This window comes from Bacillus rossius, chromosome 3 (assembly GCF_032445375.1).
Source record: "Bacillus rossius redtenbacheri isolate Brsri chromosome 3, Brsri_v3, whole genome shotgun sequence".
Lineage (NCBI taxonomy): Eukaryota > Metazoa > Arthropoda > Insecta > Phasmatodea > Bacillidae > Bacillus > Bacillus rossius.
The window spans coordinates 19,762,359-19,785,333 of NC_086332.1; the positions used below are offsets into that span (position 1 = coordinate 19,762,359).

Here is a 22,975-nt window from a genome sequence, read left to right on the forward strand (position 1 = left end):
TCTCATTATCAATTAAACAGAAAAAAAAATATTCACCAATATATTACGTATGCTTTTATTTTCCCTCTATTCGTTACCTTTAATAAAAACACAAGAATAGGTAAATTTATGCTCATTGCGTTAATTTACTTTCAAATGGTCTGTTCATCGGTTACCTTGCTCGCTGCAGTATCAATGCCATGCAGCAAGCTGTAGCTATATTTTGTACACTTTGAGAACAAAAAGATTTCATTAAAAAAATGTGAGCGGACCTTTCAGTACTCGCCAGTGATGTATAAACATCGAACCTCAGTAACGAGCAAATTCATGTGTTCTCATGTTGCAAATACTTTTATAATACCAAACTCTGACACGAAATGCAACGTAGTTATCTTTAAAATAATTCCAAGCGTGATATATATATATATATATACGAAAATTGTGTTTTCAACTAGATTTCTTGAAGCGAATCACACGTAGTTTCTGAACCCCCCCCCCCCCCCTTATATATTTCGATGTCGGAGCAGCTACGTCGACTATCGAATCATTAGGTTAAACTGTGTAATGAAAACACCTCCGATGAAAGCAAAGAGACTTAAATAAAATATGAAACTCCGGCTTTAGACCTGAATTAATACAAGGAAGTGAATTAAAATACTGCCCGTCTCGTTAAAATTCATGAAACCATTAATAATATGTATAATGTTTCCCTTTGGCTTTGTGAACTTTATTCTGCGCCATCCACCAAGATGGTAGCATTGTGGTTACACATTTATGTTCCAAGCGACTTCTGTTCCATTTAAAAAATACCTATAATTTATAATCCAGTAATATTGTGTTGGATAAAACATGTCATCAAAGATGTTTAACATTTTGTTAGTTCTATAAAGCATTATGAACGTGGAGCTATATTTAAAGTATTTTTAAAAATGATAGTTGCAGTCCAATAGACACATTAAAACCAAATCAACCTGAAAAATTTTAAAATACATATTATAAAACTAAGTACATATACGTACATGTATTTATTTTTGCTTAAATTACAGAAATCAGTTCGTAAATACTTTCTACAAACAAACCTTATTGACCTTATTTAGCTTATTCAAGATTTAGGATTTTACAGTAGATTTCAAAGAAATTCTACCTATTGTAGCCGTTACCATGGTGTGACTTTCGGAAATTGTTATATAGTTTTTCGTTTCATAGTTCATCGTCATCTCAAAAGTTTATAAATATACATGTACATAACATTTTTGGACACAATTACTGTCGCAATTTTTCACAAATCATTTCTAAACTGATACATACAATTAGTAGTGAAAAATCGCGGTCGAGTTCGTTAATGGGCAATATCCGACCAAATGTGTAGAAATGGGGAAGGTTTTTGAAAAACTGAAAAATCGTTGTAACTTCCATAATATGGCAAATATCACATCAGTTAAAAAATATTATAACTCGTAGGAGTAATACCAAAAACTTTCGTTTAAAAACATTTTTGCTACGACCAAACATAATTGCAAGGGGTCAAACAAACAAGGGTTGAAGGCAAAAATAGGCACAATATTGATATTCGTACAAATTATGTATTACTCTTATAATTTTTATCTAAAACTGTTGTCTGAAATATTTTTGATTAGACAAACCATTGCTGCAAGGGGTGGAAAAAATAAGGGATATAATTTAAAAAATCATAACTCCCTTTGTTGGTACACTATCAAATTCGTTCAAATTGTCTGTAAATCTTATAATTTTTATATAAAACTTTTGTGTCTGAAACAATTTTTAATTAGACGAACCATTGCTGCAAGGGGTTGAAAAATGACATAACTTTCTTAGTAGTTAACTATCAAATTTATTCAAATTATTGGTAAATATTTTAATTTTTACCTTAAACTTTGGTCTCAAACAATTTTTGATAATACATACCATTACTGCAAGAGGTAGAAATAACAAGGGTAGAAGGACAAAATGTAATTTTAAAAAAAGTATACATATATAAAATTCATTAAAACTTATTGTGAAGCGCCTAAACATTATCTAAAACATTTGGATAGACAATTTTTGATTAAACCAACTATTACTGTAAAAACAGGGGTTGAAAATTTTTTATATAAAATTCGTTGGAATTTTTTAATAAATATCTTAATGTGACCTTAAAACTTTGCCCAAAAAAGATTCATACGCCCACGGTTTAGTGCAAGGGATGAAAAAATAGTGTTTGAAGATAAAAAAAATAATTGTTAGTAAGCATAATATGAAATTTATTAATACATTCAATGCTGATAGCATTAAGTTAAAAACATTCATAATATTTTCGCTGGATGGAATATAACAAAATGTTAAATACATTTTTTTATATGGCTGAAAATATAGGATGTTATGTTTCAAGAGTTTATAGACGTTTCCAAAAATCTTCCAGAAGAAATAGGTACTTAGAAATTGACCTACCACTGTAGGCTATAATAAAATTTATATTTTTGGTGGTATTTATTTTAATGTTTGAAATTATATAATAAAGAATAAATAATAGCTGTACTATTATAAATTTTTAGTTTTTAATCCCTATGCGTGGTGTAAATTCTGCGGTGTTCACAAAAGCAAAATATACGGATGAATTACGTGTGTCCGTCATCTTTTCTATATTTTTGAGACTTCCACAGATGACAGCACCGTGGTTATACATTACTGTTATAAACGACTTCCTTTCCATTCACGAAATCACTCCTACCAAATGCCGACAACCGATAGCTAAGATGTTAAACATCTAAACTTCACATTGATTTTATTGGTTCATTATTGTTTAGAATTTTTTTTAACGAATACGCGTTTGGAAGAACTGCGAAAATATAAGTTAAATATTCTGGTACCTAATTTATTATTCAGCATTTTTAGTTTGAAACAAAATCAACTTTCACGCAAAACTACAGATTTTCTTAAGATAATATCAACGTGTACTGAAATACACATGCTGGCACAAAATATATTTTATCTGCGTTTTGATGGCAGACATGTTCTTTTGAACTCGGCCGTATATCGTTTGAGATTGTGGAAACGTGACTGGTTTATTCACTTTAGCGCCGCATGTGATGTAGGATACTGGCATCTGATATTTCGGCGGCTTTAAGATATTTCATCTGGAACTGAAGTATTTTTAGCTGGGCTGTAAACTTTTCAGTCCCTTTCGTAATAATTCTCCCCGGAATGCCTATAACACGTCCATAAAATGTAAATGTTCTTCCCAGATTTTTTTTTCTTTTCGTTCTTTGAAGTGGTAATGCATTACTTGCAAGAAATAAACCTTTTGAAAAATCATTTTACATAGATGGCGTAGTAACGGTTAAACATTTTTATTTTATTTTAATGTCAGGGAACTACGAAAACGAGAACCATACCAAGGAAGAGTGCAAAGTGATTTAATGAAAAATTATATAAATGCCTTTTGATCCTATCTTGCCAGAACAAAAGATAAACGCAAGATAATATGTAGCTGGTGTCTGAGAAAAAACAATTCAGTTGCTTAAAAAAAGATCATTGCTTTCGGAAAATTTTGTTCCTTAGTCACTTCTTGTTTTATAAAGTTGACATGAATCACGCGGCATATGGTGATTACCGATATAGTTTTTTGGAAAATGTTTGCCAACTATGCCAGTAACCGAGTTTGAGCTATGTTGGACATGGCTTCTATATTCGATATATATCTTACAATACTAATAATTTCAATGATAACTTTTTACGTGACTGTTAGAATAGTTTTGTTTTGCAAATTACATTTAATTAAACTTTACAATTATTTAATGTTACTAGCATATGCCTGCTCTCGCCTGCAACTTCAACCATATTTTAGATGCTGAAGTAAGCACTAAACTTAAATTAATTAATTTACAAATAACGAATTTGTGACGTATGCAAGTGTTTTATAAGGGGTCAAGATTTAATTCTGAACCTTAAAAGCGCAGGTAATTAAAATTTAATTTTTTTATAACTAAAAATATATTATTATCTAAGTAATGGGGCTGGTGAATTACGTTGCATTTACATAATACGTATTTTCATCCAACTCTGCTTGAAATCGAACTGCTTTGATTGTCAATCAAGAGAATAATTTAGGAATTCGGCCTCATTCTACTTTCTTCTCCCGGTAGAAGAAAATTTGTTTTTTATATACTGATATTGCATTGAAGCTTTATAATTTCAGATTTTATATTTATACATAACCGACTACATAATGTTGAAGAATTGTAAATAATTCTTGGGTTTCTGGGAGAAGACATGTCACTCATAACCCCTGCCGTAGCCAAACCACTGAAAAGAGTTCAAACATTTTTAAATTAATGGTGGTTAATGTACTTGACAGATATTTTTTTTTCAATATTTTAGTAATATTTCTCAAAATACACCTTAATAGCCAGCAATCGTATGCAACTAGAGCAAATATATATTTTAACATTAAAAAAAAAAGAACTTGCTAGCCTAAAATGCGTGAGTGTCGACAGACAGACCAAAACACTGGAAGTTTCCTGTAAGTGCTAAGTGTGTAAATAATGAATTTATCCTTCAACTCCTTAATTTAACAGTTAAAACAACAAAAAAAAAACATATGTATTCCAATATTGCAATCCTTAACACAATTAGGATCTGTTACAATATGCATAGAAATGGACAAAAACATTAATTATTTTACGAAGATTAAAACGAGACGTATTATTTAAGACCAACAATCAGTCAATTAAAAATCCTATACAAAAAAAGTATCATTTATATTCTCGTATTCTCTTGGATGCATGTTTTTCTGAAAACGCTTGATAGATTGTTAATAAATGCCATGTGATTTTCAGGCCTATTTAAAAATTATTATCCCCAGGTGAGGCTCGAACTCACAACCCCGGCATTGCTCGGACACTGTCTTATAAGTACCGTGCGCTAACCGATTGCGCCACTGGGGACTACATCAGAAAATCATGTCAATATAATGAAATTTACAACCTTTATGGCAACATTGAATATTGTTAAACAGCTTATTTAGGCTAAGAAAAATAAATGACTCAGATTTTACTTTGAGTCTTGTTTAAATTACCGAACAAGGGTAGTTGTTGAAAGTCAGAGAAAATGTGACGATAAACCTGTCCTCCATATGCTTGTACGTTTTCAAGCATATTTAGCTCATATTTCGCGGCAAAAGTATGATACGAATTTCTTACCATTGCACACGCGTTACACAACGTCTTTCGAATAAAATCAACTGCGCTGTGAAAGAAAAAAAGATAGTAAGCAAGACAATACTTTTAAGTTATAGTTATTAGTTTGTAGTTTGAAATTTTTAAATCATATTTTTGAAAGCACATATAATTTGTTTTAATGCAGTTGTAACAGAAAACTTTTTAAACTGTCAAAATTGCCGGAAATACAAACGAATTATTATTACGACCGAAACCAAAACATTTTATAATTTATAAAGTTGTGTTTCTCTCCCTTTTCTAATATTTATTTCAAATATTAATGTTATTCTTTTTTTATGCATTTCGCTAAACTATGTTAAGCGATAAATTATCGTACATAGATAGTTATTGAAGAAGTGCATATAATAAACCTGTAACAGGAGGAACTTATACATTTAATACACAACTAAATAAGCTTTTTTACTAGCCGTGAAACAATGTAATAACTCAATAAACCCAAGCTGGGCATAAAAAAAAGACCTGAATCAAAAACGGATATTTTAAGTGAATATAAACAGTAACTTTTTCCTTAGTATAACCAACAGGTAACATATGGTGCTACATCAAGTCGTGAAAAAAAAATTTAGTACACCCATAAAATTTATTATTAGCAATGACGCTATAAAATATATATTTCTATAAAAAAACTAACGAGCTATGGAATTAAGTACAAAAAACTCAAACTGGTTTTTAGTATTTTTATGAGATGTTGCAATACAATCATTAAAAAAATTAAAGAACTAAGTGAGACCGACATAAAAAAAAACACTTTGCTCGGTTTGACATAAAACAGGAAAAAAATAGTTTTTTTTGTATAAATAATTCACTAATGTTAAGTGTTGATAAGACCACCCTCTTTTTTTTAGGTACATTTTATACTCTTGCCAGTAACCAAAAAATATATTTGTAAAATATTTTTATGAATAAAATTTAGAAGAAGAAAGTCTTTTAAATAGTGACAAAATTTGCTTTTTGGGTAAATGTTTTATGTTAAGTTTCATAAATAATAAATATTAAGATATTTTGTGAAAAAACAAAATTGTTAGAAATTTTTCAAAATTTAATCTCAATGGATAAAAACAAAAAGTAATAAAGTATTTTCACGACACTTTCAGTACATCTCTTAAACCAAATTCGATAGACCGTTTCTTAAATTAGTTAAAGTTTGACGCACTTTTCACCACCTGCCAGAGTCTCGGGCGTAATCCACACGCGTCAACAACGTAGGTTTCCAGGTACCGTCCGCCGACGCATTACGCAGTACATGCCAGTCAACCGGGCTGAACAGTCGGTCTGTGTAGCGTCGCCGACCCGGCCTGGTTTAGTCGGAGGAACTGAGCACTACGGATATGCATCACGAAGAGACCGAAGATCCTGCGCGTGCTCCACTTAAGGGGCCCCTCCTCGTCAGTGGCGTATGTGTGTTAGTGAGGCGGGATAATAAGCGCGACGCTCGCTGGTGCTTCTAGCGCGGTGTCGCCTCTAAGCGCAAGGCCCTGAACTGGCGCGCAGTCTTCTCGTCGTCACAGGATAACTGTTCAATTTGAGCGGTGACTGTAACATTATATTGCGGAGAAATGGAGATAAATGTGTAATGCAAGTCCCTTAAGTGCTTTAAAGAATCTGTACAAGTTGTTTTACATCTAAAAATTACTCTGAAAACATGCGTTTTAGACATTTTCACTCTTCTGAAAATACAGTTTAAAAACTTAATCCGAAATTAAAAGTACTTTTCGGTCCTCAGCGAACTCTTAAATGCTTTTCGTAAGCAGACCCCGCTCGGATTTCTCGAGTAGTTTTGAAATCGCGTTGATTTTCCTGAAGCTCTGCTCACTTTATTTGTGCCCGGGTAGGCGGGGGCCTTAAGGCCTGTGTTGGGTGTGACAGAAACAACGCAAAAATAGTTCGAATAATGTATTGGTCCGTTGGGTGGGGATAGTACATATCGTGGACGCATTGGTTTGACGTTGGGGCAACTTATCGCCTGGATGATGATGATGATGATGATGATGATGATATTGATGGCCACAGCCGCGGGTGGAAAGGGTCAGACTCCCAGCCGTAGATAAGTCCCGGGCCGCGCGCAGATCGCATCTGGAGGTGTTTGTCATCTGATACGTCCGTGCGCCGGCAGATTTATTGTGAGGTAATTACAAGGTAGCGGCGCCAGTTGTAAAACACAGTCGGTCCGCCTTCGCCTCGTCCCCGAACAGTCCGACACGTGTCCCTCCCCCTCCGCCCTCCGCCACAAGGACCGAGCCAACATGCATACCTAGTCCAGCGCCGCCCCCCCAACGCCCCCGCCCAATCGAGTTCATCCCCAGGCCCCCAGGCGGCCGGCAAGACGAGGATGAACGCAAGTCGTGACGCGGTCTTTGCTCTGACTCGGCCACGACCGCCACTTCCGTAAACACAAACTGCCACGTGACCGTTAAGAAAAGGGGGGGGGGGGAGAGGAGGAAATAATGGAGGTAAAAGGTATGGTGCGGGGTAGACGTCTCAGCTGTCCGCGCGTCGGCTAGGAGCGTGTGAAGACTATGGGCCGCCTCGGTAAGGGCGTATCTTTGTTACTGAGGCGACGCTCGCTCCACTCACCATATGTTGAAATGAGCATAGTTCTACCATCTGTCTGAACTGAAAGAAACTCTTTGCACCATATTTATCTGGGCATCACACACTATTATGTAAGTACAATAACTCGATTTCGGTAAAAAGGTTCGTTACCATCATTTACCACGAATTTAATCCACTACCACTTCTAATTTCGTAAAAGTACATTTACGGTAATGTTTCGTGTACTTTACTATAAAATTTATTTCTTAAACTTTTTTTTTTAATTTCAGAATTCACCTATTCCTAACTTTACATTTCCCTTAGCAGCCATCTATGCGATTACCAATACAATCAGTGCCTCACTGGGGGTAAATTCATTACAACATTCAGTATAAATTCATTAAATACAAGATTTGAACTGTTACGAATTAGAGAAACCTCACGCCAAAACAATAAAAACTGCTCCGACCGAACGAGTGAAATCCCTCCCGTTGTGTCACGTGACGCAAGTGCACTGACGAGCAAGCGATTTCCGCTACACGTCGCACAGATCAACCAGTCGCCGCGCGGAGAATTTCCCCCACCACGACCACCGAAGCCAAGACGCTCGGCGAAGTCCATTAAATCGTCGTTCAGCGAAAGCCGCTTCGTTCGAAGTTTTCGCGCGAGGCACTCACTGGTTCGGATCACCAAATCCGGATTACTCGGCGCAGTTAAACTAGATTAAGTTAGTATGTTAAGGTAGAGATATTAAAAAAAAAAAAGAAGTTAGGTGATTGCCAAGTTACACAGAAATATATTGTCTGCACCTTGAATCCATATCAGTTTTTAATATTATTTTTCGTGGGGACTTTTATTTCTTCGTTAATAAGCTATTATATGATCCAATTGTTCTGCATTTTCGTTATCTTACAAAAAAAAATATGTTCGTATATTTTATTTACCTGTTCTTATATTTAGCTGTTGTAAATCTCGCGGACGGCCATTTTTTTTAAAAGTGTTATTTGTTGACGTTATACCGACATTGAACGGTTTATTCACTTACACAGAAATTACACCAGTCGTGTGTAGTAGTGGAGGCAGTTAATACGTTTAGGTTATAAATACTCACAATAATCTGCATGTCCCAAGTTTTGGCGCAGTTATGTTGACACTTCATTACTGATGCGTTTAAATGTGTTCAATCTCAAATAATTATTTTATATTGTTAATAATGTGGTTATATAACTTGTGACTGTAGCTAGCAAGCATAGAAGATGATCTGTGGTGCTGAAGTACCTGCGTATGAGGAGTAACCCCGACGGTAACACGCACAGAATGCACGCGCCCAGTGCCGTGTCGGGAGTGTTTGCTCGCGGTGTCTGCAGGCGAGGCGGCGGCCGGGCGGCTGACTGACAAGCTGTTATCTCAGCCTCGTCTGAGGTTGGCAGGGCCGGCGGGTGTTGGGAGCGGGTGAAGGCTTGTCTTATCTCGCGGAGCCCTGAGAGGGTTCACGACGTCGGACAAGGGGGAAGAGTAGAGGGCGAAGAGACGCCTGCCCCCCCCCCCCCCCGCCCCTCAACGGTAGACAGCAGGCGGCGCGTCGGGTCGGTCTCCCGTCTGCTCGCTCTCGTCTCACTTTGTCACGTCGATGAAGTCGCCGCGCGAAGTCACCGTGCAACAGCGCGCCAACCGACCGGCCGGTGCTTTCCCTCGGGTCGTCGCCACAACGCCGAAATACCATAACGCCGAATGTCAACATTGACCATAACGCCGAATGTCAACATTGACCACAACGCCGACAGCTAGAAAACTGCCGTGTACCACAACGCCGAGATAACAACTGAATGAATTTGTGTGTGTTTCTTAAATGTACCTTCACGCCGAAATACCACAATCAAACCTAACCTTACCTAACCTAACCTAACCTAGCGTAATATAACCTAACCTAACTTAACCTAGCCTATCCTAGCCTAGCCTAACATAACGTAGCCTAACCTAATCTAGTCTAACCTTACCTAGTCTAACCTAACCTAACCTTTGTGGCAGTCCTGCAATGATATTTTTCGGCGTTAGTGTATTTCGGCGTTGTGGTACACAGCAGTTTTCTAGCTGTCAGCGTTGTGGTCAATTTGTCATTTCGGCGTTGTGGCATTTCGGCGTTGTGGTGCGTCCCCCTTTCCCTCCTCTGCCTCCACCAGAGACCCTCACGACTGTCTTGGCGAGGGACGGCATATTCGAGTCTCGCCTCTGCACTCAACACTCATCGTGGAGGTCCCGTTGGCACAACTGTTCGATGCATCGCTCTCCTCTTCACTATTCCTACTGTAAATATATGATGGGCTCATACAACAAAAACCTAATAAACCAATAGCTGCTATTGCAAAGAAAATATTCCTAAGTTACCAAAAACTTCTTTTTTTTTTTACCTCTTTCATGAGAGATTATATGTGAAATTATACCAAATCCAGGTAGAATAAGAATATATTCTGGGTGTCCAAAGAATCCAAATAAATGTAACACATTTTCTTCGGTCCCAGTCAATTTGAAGGGATAGTAAAAAAAAAAAACAATAATAAACATTCTTCTCATGATGCACTGGAAATAAGTGACATATTGTGTAGCCTTTGTAATAAAACCTTCAATTTTAAAGTAGCGTTTAAAAATATTGGACAACCTTGTTTTCCGAAATTTGAATATTTCCTGCACTTGTAGGTGAGTTCTTGACCTCCCGATACGAATTAGTATTTCTCGACTACAACTTCTGTGCATCCGAAGAGAAAACCTACTACTCACTGACACGGAGTTTCATACTAGAATAATCCACGTGTGTGCATATATATATATAAACGTAGAAACGGTAGAAGAGCTTACACAGCGAATCATTAAAGCGTTCGAATATATAAGGTCGACTCCACACATGCTCCAGCGTATCCGTGAAAACATGATTCGCTGTTGCCACCTCTGTGTCGCTCAAGATGGGCGTGTTTTTGAGCCGTTGCTTTAGGCTGTCACGTTGTTAAAACGTATGCAACAATTTCAATGTCGTGAAACATAGCCGAAGCTGTGATTGATTTCAGAGTGAAATTAAAATCTGTGCCACGATTAAAAAGGTTATTTCTCTACTCGAACGCCCACACATCCACAAAATAACACTTTACAACGGGTTGCCTACGCTGACTCTTTCTGGGGCTACAGGGGATTAACTACGCGTTTCCGGCAACATGTTTATTGGCAAAAATGGCTGCAAATAATAAGAGCTTTCTACCCTCAAGCGTTGTAACATGAACTTTGATACATCCTGTATATATATATGTATATGTATATATACATGTATACATACACATTTACTGTTGTGAAAGTAAAAATGTTAGTTAGATGATAGGTAGGCTACATAAAATCGATGATGAAGTTTTAAAACACTTAAAGATATTAATACTTTATTTTTTTTACTTTTTCATACGTCTAGGTGATTGTAACTAAAAAAACGGTTCGTTAAGTTATTAAATATACATTTGAAATACTTTAAAAATTTTAACATATGTGTACCGTGGAAGCATAAGACACCATGTCACAAAAACCATATTTTTAGTGAGAAAAGTTCATATAATTTTAAAGAGTACCTGACTTATTGACTCAACTATTTACTACTCAAAATATTTGAATTTTTGACATAACGTAGATCTAAGTGTTGTATACCCATAGAAAGAACGTCAAACTATGGTCAAGTTTATGATTAAAAATGCATTTTGTCCAAAAGTGGACATAGGGACTTGTAAAAAAGTATTTTTTTTTATTCCGACCATTAATTTGCACGAGTGAGCGGCGAACATCGATATGATCAGGACTGATCGGTGGTTAGTGAATCTCGAGCTTCTCACATTTGAGGATAGAAAATACCCTGTGTGCTAGCTGAAACGATATGCACGGTCTGCGCCATAGGCCGTGTAGGAGAAAGGGGTGGATTCAAAGAGGGGAAAGGAGGGAAATTTCCCCTCTAAGAACCGAACCTTGCAAAAAAAAATGGAATTAAATCCAGGTGAATGTATTTTTTTGTGAATAAATAAATTACTTTTAGTTTATTTGCCTAAGACCTTTTTAATGCCCCAAGTATTGCGTTCTATTTGATCTGAATTCTTTTAAAAACAATTAATTTAGCTTTCTAATAATATTTAATTCTTTATGTAAATAATTTTCAATTGTGTTTATCAGGTTGGTATCATCAGTATGTTTTATTCTATGTTGTATATTCTATGCCCGGGTTTCCATAAGCAGTGTTTTGTCAATAAAGTTCCTTGTTTTACGAATTAAGTCTCTGGATTCCATACCTGGTAAAATTTTTTTGTGATTAGCTGAAAGTCATTCCCTCAACCCCCTCCCCAGACTCATCACTGGATCCGCTCCTGGTAGGAGGGTAAAATGGCGGCGGAGAACCACTTATCGGGTTGCGTGTACGTGTATGAATGTGTGCTTGTAATGTAAGCAACGATGCTTGGAAGCGACTCGCGAGAACTTAACGAGGCAGACGTAACAACGAGCAACAAGCTCTAATCACGTCGATAATCACCGCTCTCAATTAACCAGTTTATTCTCCTTACCACAGGAAATAAACGAATGTACAAAACGTTTGGTAAGAGTGGAGGAGATGCAATGTGTGACCACAGAGATCCATACAAGATTTTATTTGCAAAAATTGCAGCTATTATTCTACAAGTTTAAAAAAAAAAGGAAAATATTAATCAGTTATAAAATATCAATATATGACTGGACAATTTATCTAATGATGAGATTTCTCTAGTATTCAAGAAGTATTTCCATTTCAAACGCGTGAATAATTTTTTATTTACTTTTATACTTAAATCATTAAGTTATTTTAATTTATAGGACACTATGTTTCACATTCCCATGCCTCTAGCGTTTCATTTAAAAAAATATTATTTTTTAAGTATATGAGTATCTAGAGACCTGTAAAATTCGCAATTTCAAATCCCTAAAGGATAGACTCCATGATCCTCTATGCACTCGTGCAAATTAAATATGCTGATTGGTTACCGACTCGTAACACCTGTTGACTGGAATGATCGTGATTCGCTTATTCTTCTGTTAAAGATTTTTCATTGGCCCAGAGCCCTTCAGATAAACTGTGGCCCAATCACTGAAGCAAAATAATGTCAAAAGCATTTGGACTCTATCCTATCGCGAAGTGAATCCGCGAATTTTACAGGTCTCTGTGTATACTATGAAGTACCACAGTGGAGATAATGTGGACTAGTAGGTAATAGTAACGTGTACACGTACAAGCCAGCTTTTGTCAATATCACATTACTGTGAAATGTTGAATGCTTGTGTCATATATTTCTCGACTGCGCAGATAGCTAGGGGTTATGGAAACCCCCCCAGGCGCGACGGGAGATGCGCCGCTGTGGAACCACCCGAGGCCCGCGGTTGTCACGTGACTTCCCGTGACGTCTCCTTAAGCGACGTCGCGGCGTCCCAGAGTCCCCCTCCACCCCTGCAACCCCGCCTTCCTCCGTCAACCACCCCTCGAGCCGTCAAGCATAATTACCGCCAGCTATTACGAAGGTGCGGCTTGAACACGTCAGATCAACCAACCCGTCTCCACCCCCTCGCCAGCCCAACCCTTTAGCATCACATCCACCCCGCCCTGTCTCCACGGCTAGAACAAACACTCTCCCGGCAGAGCCCGCTATTCAATTAGCGGCGACGCCCCGTAAGGGCGAGTTCCCGCGAGCGCGTCGAACGTCGAACCAACCTTACGGGGATCTTCCAGTTGGGAGGTCTTCATTTCACAGACGAGAGAGCCACACCCGAAGTTCCCCGAAGTTCATGCTCGCTTTTTTTTGTTTACATGATTTCACAGTATCTTTAATGTAGCTATCCTAACAAAATCAATCGACCACAATGTTTTAAAGTATTTATAATGTAGCTAACCTAACTTAATTGACCATTAGTTATCATGAGTTACAATGAACAAAAAAAAACCGAAGATGCATGATTGGGCGTTTGGCTCTCTCGTCTGTGAAAGGAAGGCTTCCCCTTCCAGTTCTTCGCTCGTGAGGCAGCACTGCAGCTTCAGCTCGCCTGTCTTATGCTCGTTACGTAAGTAGCTAAGCCGGCGCAGAAATTTTTAATATTCATCAAACCAATGTAGTAAATTTAAATAGTTACTGCTGAATCCATTACAGGGTGGAATGACCGGTGTTCGAACTCGGCTCCTCCCAATTCCGAGCCCAGAGTCTCACCACTGCACAGCCTCGCGCCACGGACGTACCCAGCAACGGGCACTGTGGTTGGCCCAACACTTGACCAATGCCACGTCTTCGAACCGAATCGTCGCGCCACACAGCCGCGAACGTGAAAATGGGTTCGCTTGTGTTCATGACGTGAAGGGAGTTATTAACCTCGGTTATTTTTTTTCTATCTTTTCTCTCTGGTTGCTTCAGATTCATGTGTTGGATGGTTTCGACGTTGTTCTAGACGAGCGATGGCCGATTTCACTAGTTTTGAAGGTATGATGATATTATTTTTGAAGCTATTCCGCGGGTCTGACACACATGGATATCTTAAAACTATTTTTATTTTTTTTTATTCTCTACAGTAAGCAATAAATATAAAATGTGACATGTGGTTAAAAAACCTTCTCTTTGAAATATAATATAGTATATTAAAATTATAAAAATTTTAATTAAATAAAAATAACAATGAAATAATTTATTTTACAAAAACAAAAATGTATATTCTTCTATACATTTTCAAGAATGCATTGGCTTTCTATAAGCGTCTGCTTATAACACAAAGTATACATGTGAAAACAAGGAGCAAGGAGGCTAATACTCGATAGTTTACCTGATAATATTTCTATAACCGGGCTGCCAACTAGCCGCTAAAGATGTAGACTATTTTTTTTAATAAATACTTCCCATAGAAAAGAATAGTAAATTGGAATAAACAGTAATCACAGGCATGTTTTTGACGTCTTAGTGTAAATTTCAAATCTTCAGGAACAACTTATCTTCGGTCAGATAATAAATATTCAAAGGATTGTACAGCATAGAAAACCGCACTTAGACATGAATTGAACTAGTAATAGTAGCATGCACACATAGAAGCTAGCTTTTGTGAATATTATATTTCTGTAACATGTGGTATATTTATTCCAAATATTTGTCGACTGCACCGATAAAATGGTCGAGTAATCAAGGCATCTAGAGATTTTTATTTATCTTTCTTAATATAATTTTTTCCTATGATATTTGTTGACTATAAAACTACATGCAGTTAGTAAAATTGCGGAACTTAGGTTAATAAAACGTTATAGTTCACCTGCGTCCACAACACTGCAAACCGCCAAGCCTGGGAGCCTGGGTAGTTGCCTATAGCGTAGGCTCCAAGACGGCGATGAGGTCGAAACACACGACGCCTCCTCACGATGTTCCTGCGGCCATACACTTGAGATAGCTCGTGACGTAGCCGTTATTTCCCTCTTAGAATTATTGTCTGACCCTCCAGGACCACGATCGCCGGATTAGTGCGTTTGGCCATTCCATCCTACTAGTCTTCTTACTCTGGGTGATTCCGCTGTTCCCTCACGGCAGTTCGTGCTCACACTACGTTGTAACACCTACTTTACGAACGCAGGGATGGCCACAAAATAATTACGACACACTTCACAACGTTACAATCTTGTGGCTTCAACCCTTTAAATGCCCATCCGTGCTTTCAACTTCAGACTTATAAAGAATTAAAGTACAGTAAACACGACAATGTACACACAGATGACTCTTCACCGCAACCAGTGCACAATAATAACCTCAATCACAATTGGTTTTATATTGTAAGTAGAGAAGTCCACTAGATGATTTGACAAACAATTTTAAATAAATAAACTTAAAGATATAGCACACGTCATAACACTACGTCATGTGAAATAGTATAAAGCTTAGACGGAGCTATAACGACCAACGGTTCCCGTATCCACGGGCCACGACATACATTTTTCTCATTAAATTCTATGTTTTTTTTCCAAATTAAATTAATGTATTTTATTTTAATTAAGTCAACGAGTGTCATGATTTTTTTTTCATAAATGAAATAAAAACAGAATTTATATACTGCCCATGGCTGTGCTTAAAAAATCTCAGTGAACATAAAAGACCACAAAGTAATTCAATAAGAGTGAAGAAATGTCATCAACCAGCCAAGAGAGTGGAAATCTGGGTTGCATGTTTCGAAGAAGGAGGGGAGAGGGTACGTGTTGTATTTACCACTTCCCCTCCCTGTCCTATACCTGTTACACACGCAGAGACGCTTCCAGGCGGAATATCATTTTTGAATGCCGGCAATCCTCTCGCGCCGGGGAGGGGAAGGATGGTTGAGGGGAGGAGGGAAGGAGGGGGAGAGAGCTCGTCGACAAATCACGTCGGGCGCGCAGTGACGGATGGGTCGGCCGCAGGACGCTGTGCAAACACGCGCTAACCACCTCCCCCTCCCCACCACCCACTAACCGACCCTCTGCGTGAGTAACAACCCCGCGATGACGCGGCGCTTAAGCCCGCCACCGCCATGCGCCTGACCGCCCGCGCGGAACGATTGCTGGTCTCCAACCCCCCACTCCCTCCCCACGTGACAAACATCCCTCATTTACCCAACCCCATCGTCGTACCGCAACACGTTTTCCGCCACCTCACCAGATCTGGCGCTTTAAGCCAGCGGCCCGGACGCTGTCCCTCAAAAGCAAACAGGTTTACCGCAGTTTCCCGTGACGTCAGCATGTATACCGGCGCTGTCTGCTGAGGTCACAGTGTTGCCGCGTGTTCCGAAATGTCCGTAAGCTTCGAAATTAATTTTTTTTCCATCTCGAATTTACGTATAACGCCGGCTTCGTATTACTTTAGGCATATGATTTTTTTTTACTTCGCCGACGCTCACTGTTTCGCACAAAAAATTTCGGAAATGGGGCTTAACCACTTTTGATGATGTTAAATAAGTGCGAATTAGAATCCCAGTCTTAAAAACCATTCACATCCATAAACCACAGCAATTTAAAGCCAATTTATACATATTACACTCCAGCCAATGGTTTTGGCCGTACAACCAACATGGCGCAAACCATGTGATGGAAAAAAAAGGATGTGAGCGAGATTTTCAGTAGTTGCCAGAGATGTGTTATATCTAACCTCGGTAACGAGAAAATGCATGTGTTCTCGTGTGGCAAATACGCTTAGCCTATAATACGAAAATCGGACACGAAATTTTACGTGGAATTCTTTAAAATAATGACGAGTGTGATAGGGAAATTGTGATTCCAACTAAATTTCTGGACACAAATCACACGTAGTTTCTGCAATCACCGCTAGAATTCGCTGCTGGAGCAACTATGTCAACAATTGAATAATGAAATTGCTCAAATAAAAGCAAAAACATACTTGAAAAAAAATTCTGAACCCCGGCTTTTGACCTTATTTTCGAAAAGGAATTTTATAAGAATACTGCCCATCTTGTTATAATTTATCAAACTGTTAATACTGTATTGTTCCCCTTTTTCTTTTGAAAATTGGTTCGCGCTACCGCCACAGATGGAAGCACCGTGGTTATTCCTACATATTTCCATTCGTTGACTTCCATCGCATTCACGAAATCACTACCACACAAAGTCTTACGATTATACAACTCATAAACTGCTTCACTTGGTTACAGTGTAATTATGCAGACGTGGCCATACCCTGACTCTGGCTCTTCGTAGAGCTTATGAATATATCAGCGTGCATCGTACTCTACAACAAACACATTAAGGCATACGAGCACGAACGTTTTCGTACGCCTGGTAACACTGGGTGAGCGCAGCTACAAGAAGCTTGAGGCGCAAGGGACCTCCCGAGATTTTAGTGGAATCCAACCCATTTGAAACCGACTCGGGGCTTGTAGGTTTCAGTCATGCCAGGGGCGTGTGACTCGAACCCGTGACCCTTTTCACGTGAGATTGACGCATTTAGCAAATACTTTCTTATGGTTCTCATCACTTGTGAGCTTGTCTGCAAACTTTTCAAAAGTTAATTGGCTTCTGAGAGTTTTCGCTATAATTCTAGGCGGGGAAACATTACCACTTATCTGCCAGAATATCAAATACTCACTCCACATGTTACGTTACCCTGAAAATTCTGTATTTTCTATAGATCAGTTTTTTGACATTTGAAGGGCATGGCATTAATATGTGCATTTTTGGGAATCGCAGAAGTTTCGTCGATCACAAAATAAAATTAAGTGTTGTTGGAAAAAATAATTTTATTTGTTTAAGTTAATGCTTGTGTGCAAATAAATATATTTCTATCTGTTGATTGATTTTGTGAGTAATAAAAGTTCTGTTTTTTTAAACACAAAGTCAAATCAATAACAAACGAAACATGACTTATCCAAATTGTTAGAACGAGTGTAAACAGGCGTATAATTTTCCACGATACTGCTCGGGTGCTGAAAATAAAGTATGGGTATTATGGTAATAAAAACACGAACATTTTAAACATTTTAATGATAACTGTTCTTTAATTAAATTGAGCAAGGTTTTTATCAAATTGTAAGAATTGGTAGCCTATAAATCTTAAGTATGAATAAAATGTCAAAGTATAATATATATTTTCCATCCAAGCCATCGACAACAATAAAACTCACAAGCATATAAACTACAAAAATTCTTGTGAATTCAAAAATAAATTTGTTGTAACTTGGTTTTCGAAGTATTTTCATTATCTTTGAAAATTTGAATTTTTTTGTGTTCAATATTTTTGTGCTGTCATTATTTGTGGGAGATTTTTCGTTTTCTTAGTCCATTTTTCTTTGTTTTCTTTGTTTGTTGACCATATTACAGTTATGGAATATTGTGTGGTGTTTATATCCTGTTGACAACAGCAATTTTTTGCTTAATTTGTGTTTTTGTCTTTTGGGTATTTTTTAGTTTTCTTGTACAAACATACGTGTGCTTAGCAATGGCGTATGTCCAAAAGCTTACATCAAGTATACGGGGGACATTATAAAGTTTACAAGACACTCTTGTGGACTATGAACAAATCATGGCGCCATCGTAAGAAGCGACTCTGCGCCGCGCGCCAGTGTGAACCCCGCTCGCCGCGCGAAGCCTCGTTCACGCGGGAGCGCCTCGTCGGAGTCGGCCCCACGTCGTGCCGATAGAGAAGGAGGAAGGGGGGGGGGGAGGAAAAAAAACCACAGCAGCCGTGGGCGTTGCGGCTGACCGCGACGTGACACGTGACACGGGCAGGTACGGCGCGGGCTGGCGGGAGAGAAGGGACGAGATATGTGGGTCACCCCTCCCTCTCTCCCACCCTCCACCCCTCCACACACCGTGAGGGGTGGCCGTGCCAGACTCCCCTCACTACACCGTCTTGCTCCCGTTTCCCGCGGTGGGTTCATGACAGACGCCGCCTTAATATACATATTCATTCAATCATAGAACAATGCGACCCTTTCGAACGTATCACAAAAAAAAAATGAGCTATCAAAACGGTGAACTGATAATTAATTGTAATGATATTTTTAAAGATTTAGAACCTTTTCAAAGGGCAAAAATCTCAATGAAAGACATTTTGAATTCTTAACTTTCTTGCAGTTAAGAGAACTTTTGATGTGAATAATATATTATTGTTATTTCATTGATAAGAATTAATTTAAAATTGACAAATTTAGCTATTATAATCTTTTAAGTGTCTTTTGTCATGTGTTTATGTTTGTGTTGTCCCATTTTCATTGTTGTGTTTATCATTGTGTTTGGTGTATGTTATTGTTATTTCTTTATGTAATATTTGTTAAGTGCCCATCTGTTAAAGGCTTTGACTGATGGTAGGCACTCAAATAATAATAAATAAAATAAATAAATATATATATATAGCCTATTTATAGCGATATTTTTACACGTTTTAAATCCTCGATGCCTCGTGCTACGAAACACTTCCACACACCGATTTCCACACAGACAGTCTTCCTCGCTGTCTTCACCGACATTCATTCCGATAGATGCCTGTAAACAATATTTAAAACAAACGTGTTTTAAACTCGTGGTACTGGAAGTGAAATTTGTTACCTATTATTGAGTATCATAAAATCATATATATTTTTATTTTAAATTGCGAAATAAAATTTTTTGTTTGCCTATTAAATTGAAAAATATATCTTTGCTGCACCTTCTCATTTTATATACTTAATACAGCAATTGAAATATGAAGGGCTAATATATTTTGAAACCAATGAACGAATGCATGCTTAGTTATTATAATGAGCATTATTTAGAAAAAAAAAATATGTATTTAACATACTACAAGCTCAGTATGTAGGCGTTGACATCTACTAATATACAAGATGACACAGAAAAACGGGAACTCTTGGCAAACGAATAAAAATTGGAATACCCGCAACAACATAAACTTTTACTGACAACATAATCGAACCTTCACAACATGTCTTTTAAGGAACAATTCAAATGATCAATTTGATTTATCGGTTAGTGATTTTTTCCTTGTGGGGCTGCCCCAAGAGTCGGGTCTAACACGATCCGGCCGAGGACACTGGGTGAATTGAAACAATGAATAAAAAACGAAATTCGTGGCATTCCAGCTGAGATGTTGCAGCGATTCACGGGGAACCTGAAAAACAGAAGTAGAAGAATGTATACGTAGACCAGGGTGCCATACGCAGGAGGTAATTTTCACTGTCATAATTCATCATTTGGATTGCTGTTCCTTAAAAGGCAAGTTGTAATTGTTCAATAACTATCAATATAATTTTGTGTAGTTGCGTGTTGCATGTTTGCATTTTTATTTGTTTGCCAAAAGTTACCGTCTTTCTGTGTCATCTTGTACATTAACAAAACAGATCAATTGCCCCATTGGTAATGAAACGCGTGACCATTGGCTGTTAATGGATAGCATAGCGTACAGAAATTTCAATATCTGCATCCCAAACGTCTGTCGATACCTAAGCTAGAATTGGAAAGAAACGCAGGTACTGTTATGCAAACAGACTAGAATTCACATGTAGGAAATCAACTAAGTTTATGCTGACAATGCCATTTGCTCGCGACTGTACCTAGTTTTCACAGACAGGTTACAGTAGGCTACTCTACCTGTGATCATATGATGAAAATCCAAAAGTTAAAATTTAAAAAAAAAAAAACCTTTATATATCCCCACCACTCTCGGCTTTTTGGCATAAGGGGCATTATATTTCGACCCAATAAACTTACGTTACTGGGTCGAACGAAGTTTTACTTCCAAAAGTGAAACCCTCTTAATTATGAAAAATTTTGACAAACATGTACATACTGAAGTAAAAACGGTGAGATTAAATTTTTAATTGATGTTTAAAAAAATCTAGTTGCTCTGACCTTAACTTAAAACATTTAATTTCTATTTTATAATTAGCTTTTCTGTCAAACTGGAATTAAACGAGGTTGCACAATAGTAAGGCAGTGAGTAGAATCACGTTCTAGAGGAACCGGAATTGTTTCCGGTACAAAATACCAAAATTGATGTGTTTCGTGGTTTCTCTAAATCACTCCAGGCCAATGCTGCATGGATATTTTTTAATACGCCACTTCACCCAACAAATTCATTTGTCAGTGTTGTTTTAACCATCTCTCAAAAAAATTAGTTTTGGACAAATCGTGAAGCCTCCAAAAATTAAAAAATAATTATAATAAAATCACGTGCATATTACAAAGACATTTTTCTTTGTCTTAGGCTTCCGGGGTCAGAGTCACTAACTACTGCTGGGTTTCTGGCTTATATATAAAAAAACGCACGTCTGTGAAAATTTTGATGAGCTCGACGTTAAATATAACATTTTTCTGTTTAGGGGGAGGGGGTGGGTGAGAGGAAGAACGACTAGTTAACTTCTTTCTTTGGCGATCCCCTGCAGTCACGTTGGAAACTCATAGTTTCGACAACCCAAGCGAAAATCATCTTTGACGGTTGACGCTCTGGAGATGTTTTTGGTACCGGCAGAGACATTCCGGTTTAGATGCCCGAAACTAAAATAAAAGAAGTTAGTATTAAAAATAAATAACTGTACGCAAGATTGAGGGTCGGTTCCATATGTCTTCCCCGTGCGCGCGCCAGCCACCACACCGAGATGTGACAAGTGCCGTGGATCCGAGCCGGAAACAATGGAGACGACTTCTGGGCCGGATCACGGCTGGGGTAACACGTCCGCCCTCATATCTGCGCGCGGGGCCCGCCCCGCCTATCAGACAATGCCTCCTCCCCCCCTTTTATACCCTTCGCGCAAAGCCGCTCCCTGGACTCTGATGCGGCGTCAGAAGAGTGACGAGCCACAAAAAGACGTCCTGCTCTCCTCTGAGCGCAATCTCGCCCACGCCCCCCCCCCCCCCCTCCCTTCTCACTCACCCCATCCAGCAACTCCGCCCCGGAGTGACGTTGTCGCTCATGCTTACAGCCGCTGTCTGCCGGGTTAATCAACGGACAGGTGAGTGGGCGCGGCGGGTCGCACCCCGCGTCACCCTAGCCGGCGCGGCCGGTCGCACACTGTCCTGAAAGTCTCGGCGATTTATATAAAATCTGTAAAAAAAAATAGTCATCGGTAAGATATGTAAAATCTCGCCGATTGGCATGTCTCTATTAAAGCCTGTGTAAATTGCACGTTTCCAAAACAAAACTCTTTCGATTTTCACACCCAATCAAGGTATCATGTTAGAAAAGTAAAAAAAAAATCTAATTATTAATTATGAAATTTTTTGGACATGCGCCATTTCAGTTTTGCACTTTTGTCATGGAAAAATTCCGAAAATAAAAAATAAATTAAAAAAATACGAAGATAATAAATTCACAGAAAACAAAGACTGAATCAGCTGATGACGGACAAACGGAACCAACGATGAAACTATAAACAGTCTGTTTGCACCTGATGACGGGTATAGATGTCAGTTCCCGAAACGTCGCAACTGTTGTCATTGGAAACCCTCTGTGTTCTTCAGTGCTGTCGTCGATGCGTTGTTTATCTTCAACGTTGTGTTTATTTGTTTGCTGCATTGTCCAGGTTTGTTGTCTGCCTGCATTTAATCTGTCTAATCGTTGTTAGCCCACTGTGTTCGTCTGTGTTGTTATATTATTTTTCATGGCTAAGTTCCTTGAACGGAATTCTTGTGCTAACTGATATTTAGAGGTTGAAAATTTTTTATCCGTGCTGCCGTCGTTGTGTTTCTGCTC

The 22,975-nt window shown here is 38.2% G+C and overlaps 1 non-coding gene across 1 annotated transcript; it reads right to left on the minus strand.

Moving 5' to 3' along the window:
- Window positions 1-4,832: 4,832 nt before the first annotated feature.
- Trnai-uau (transfer RNA isoleucine (anticodon UAU)) lies at window positions 4,833-4,922 on the minus strand. Its single transcript is given in 2 exon segments — window positions 4,833-4,868; window positions 4,885-4,922. It is a non-coding gene; the product is annotated as a tRNA-Ile (tRNA).
- Between the last annotated feature and the right edge of the window lie 18,053 nt (window positions 4,923-22,975).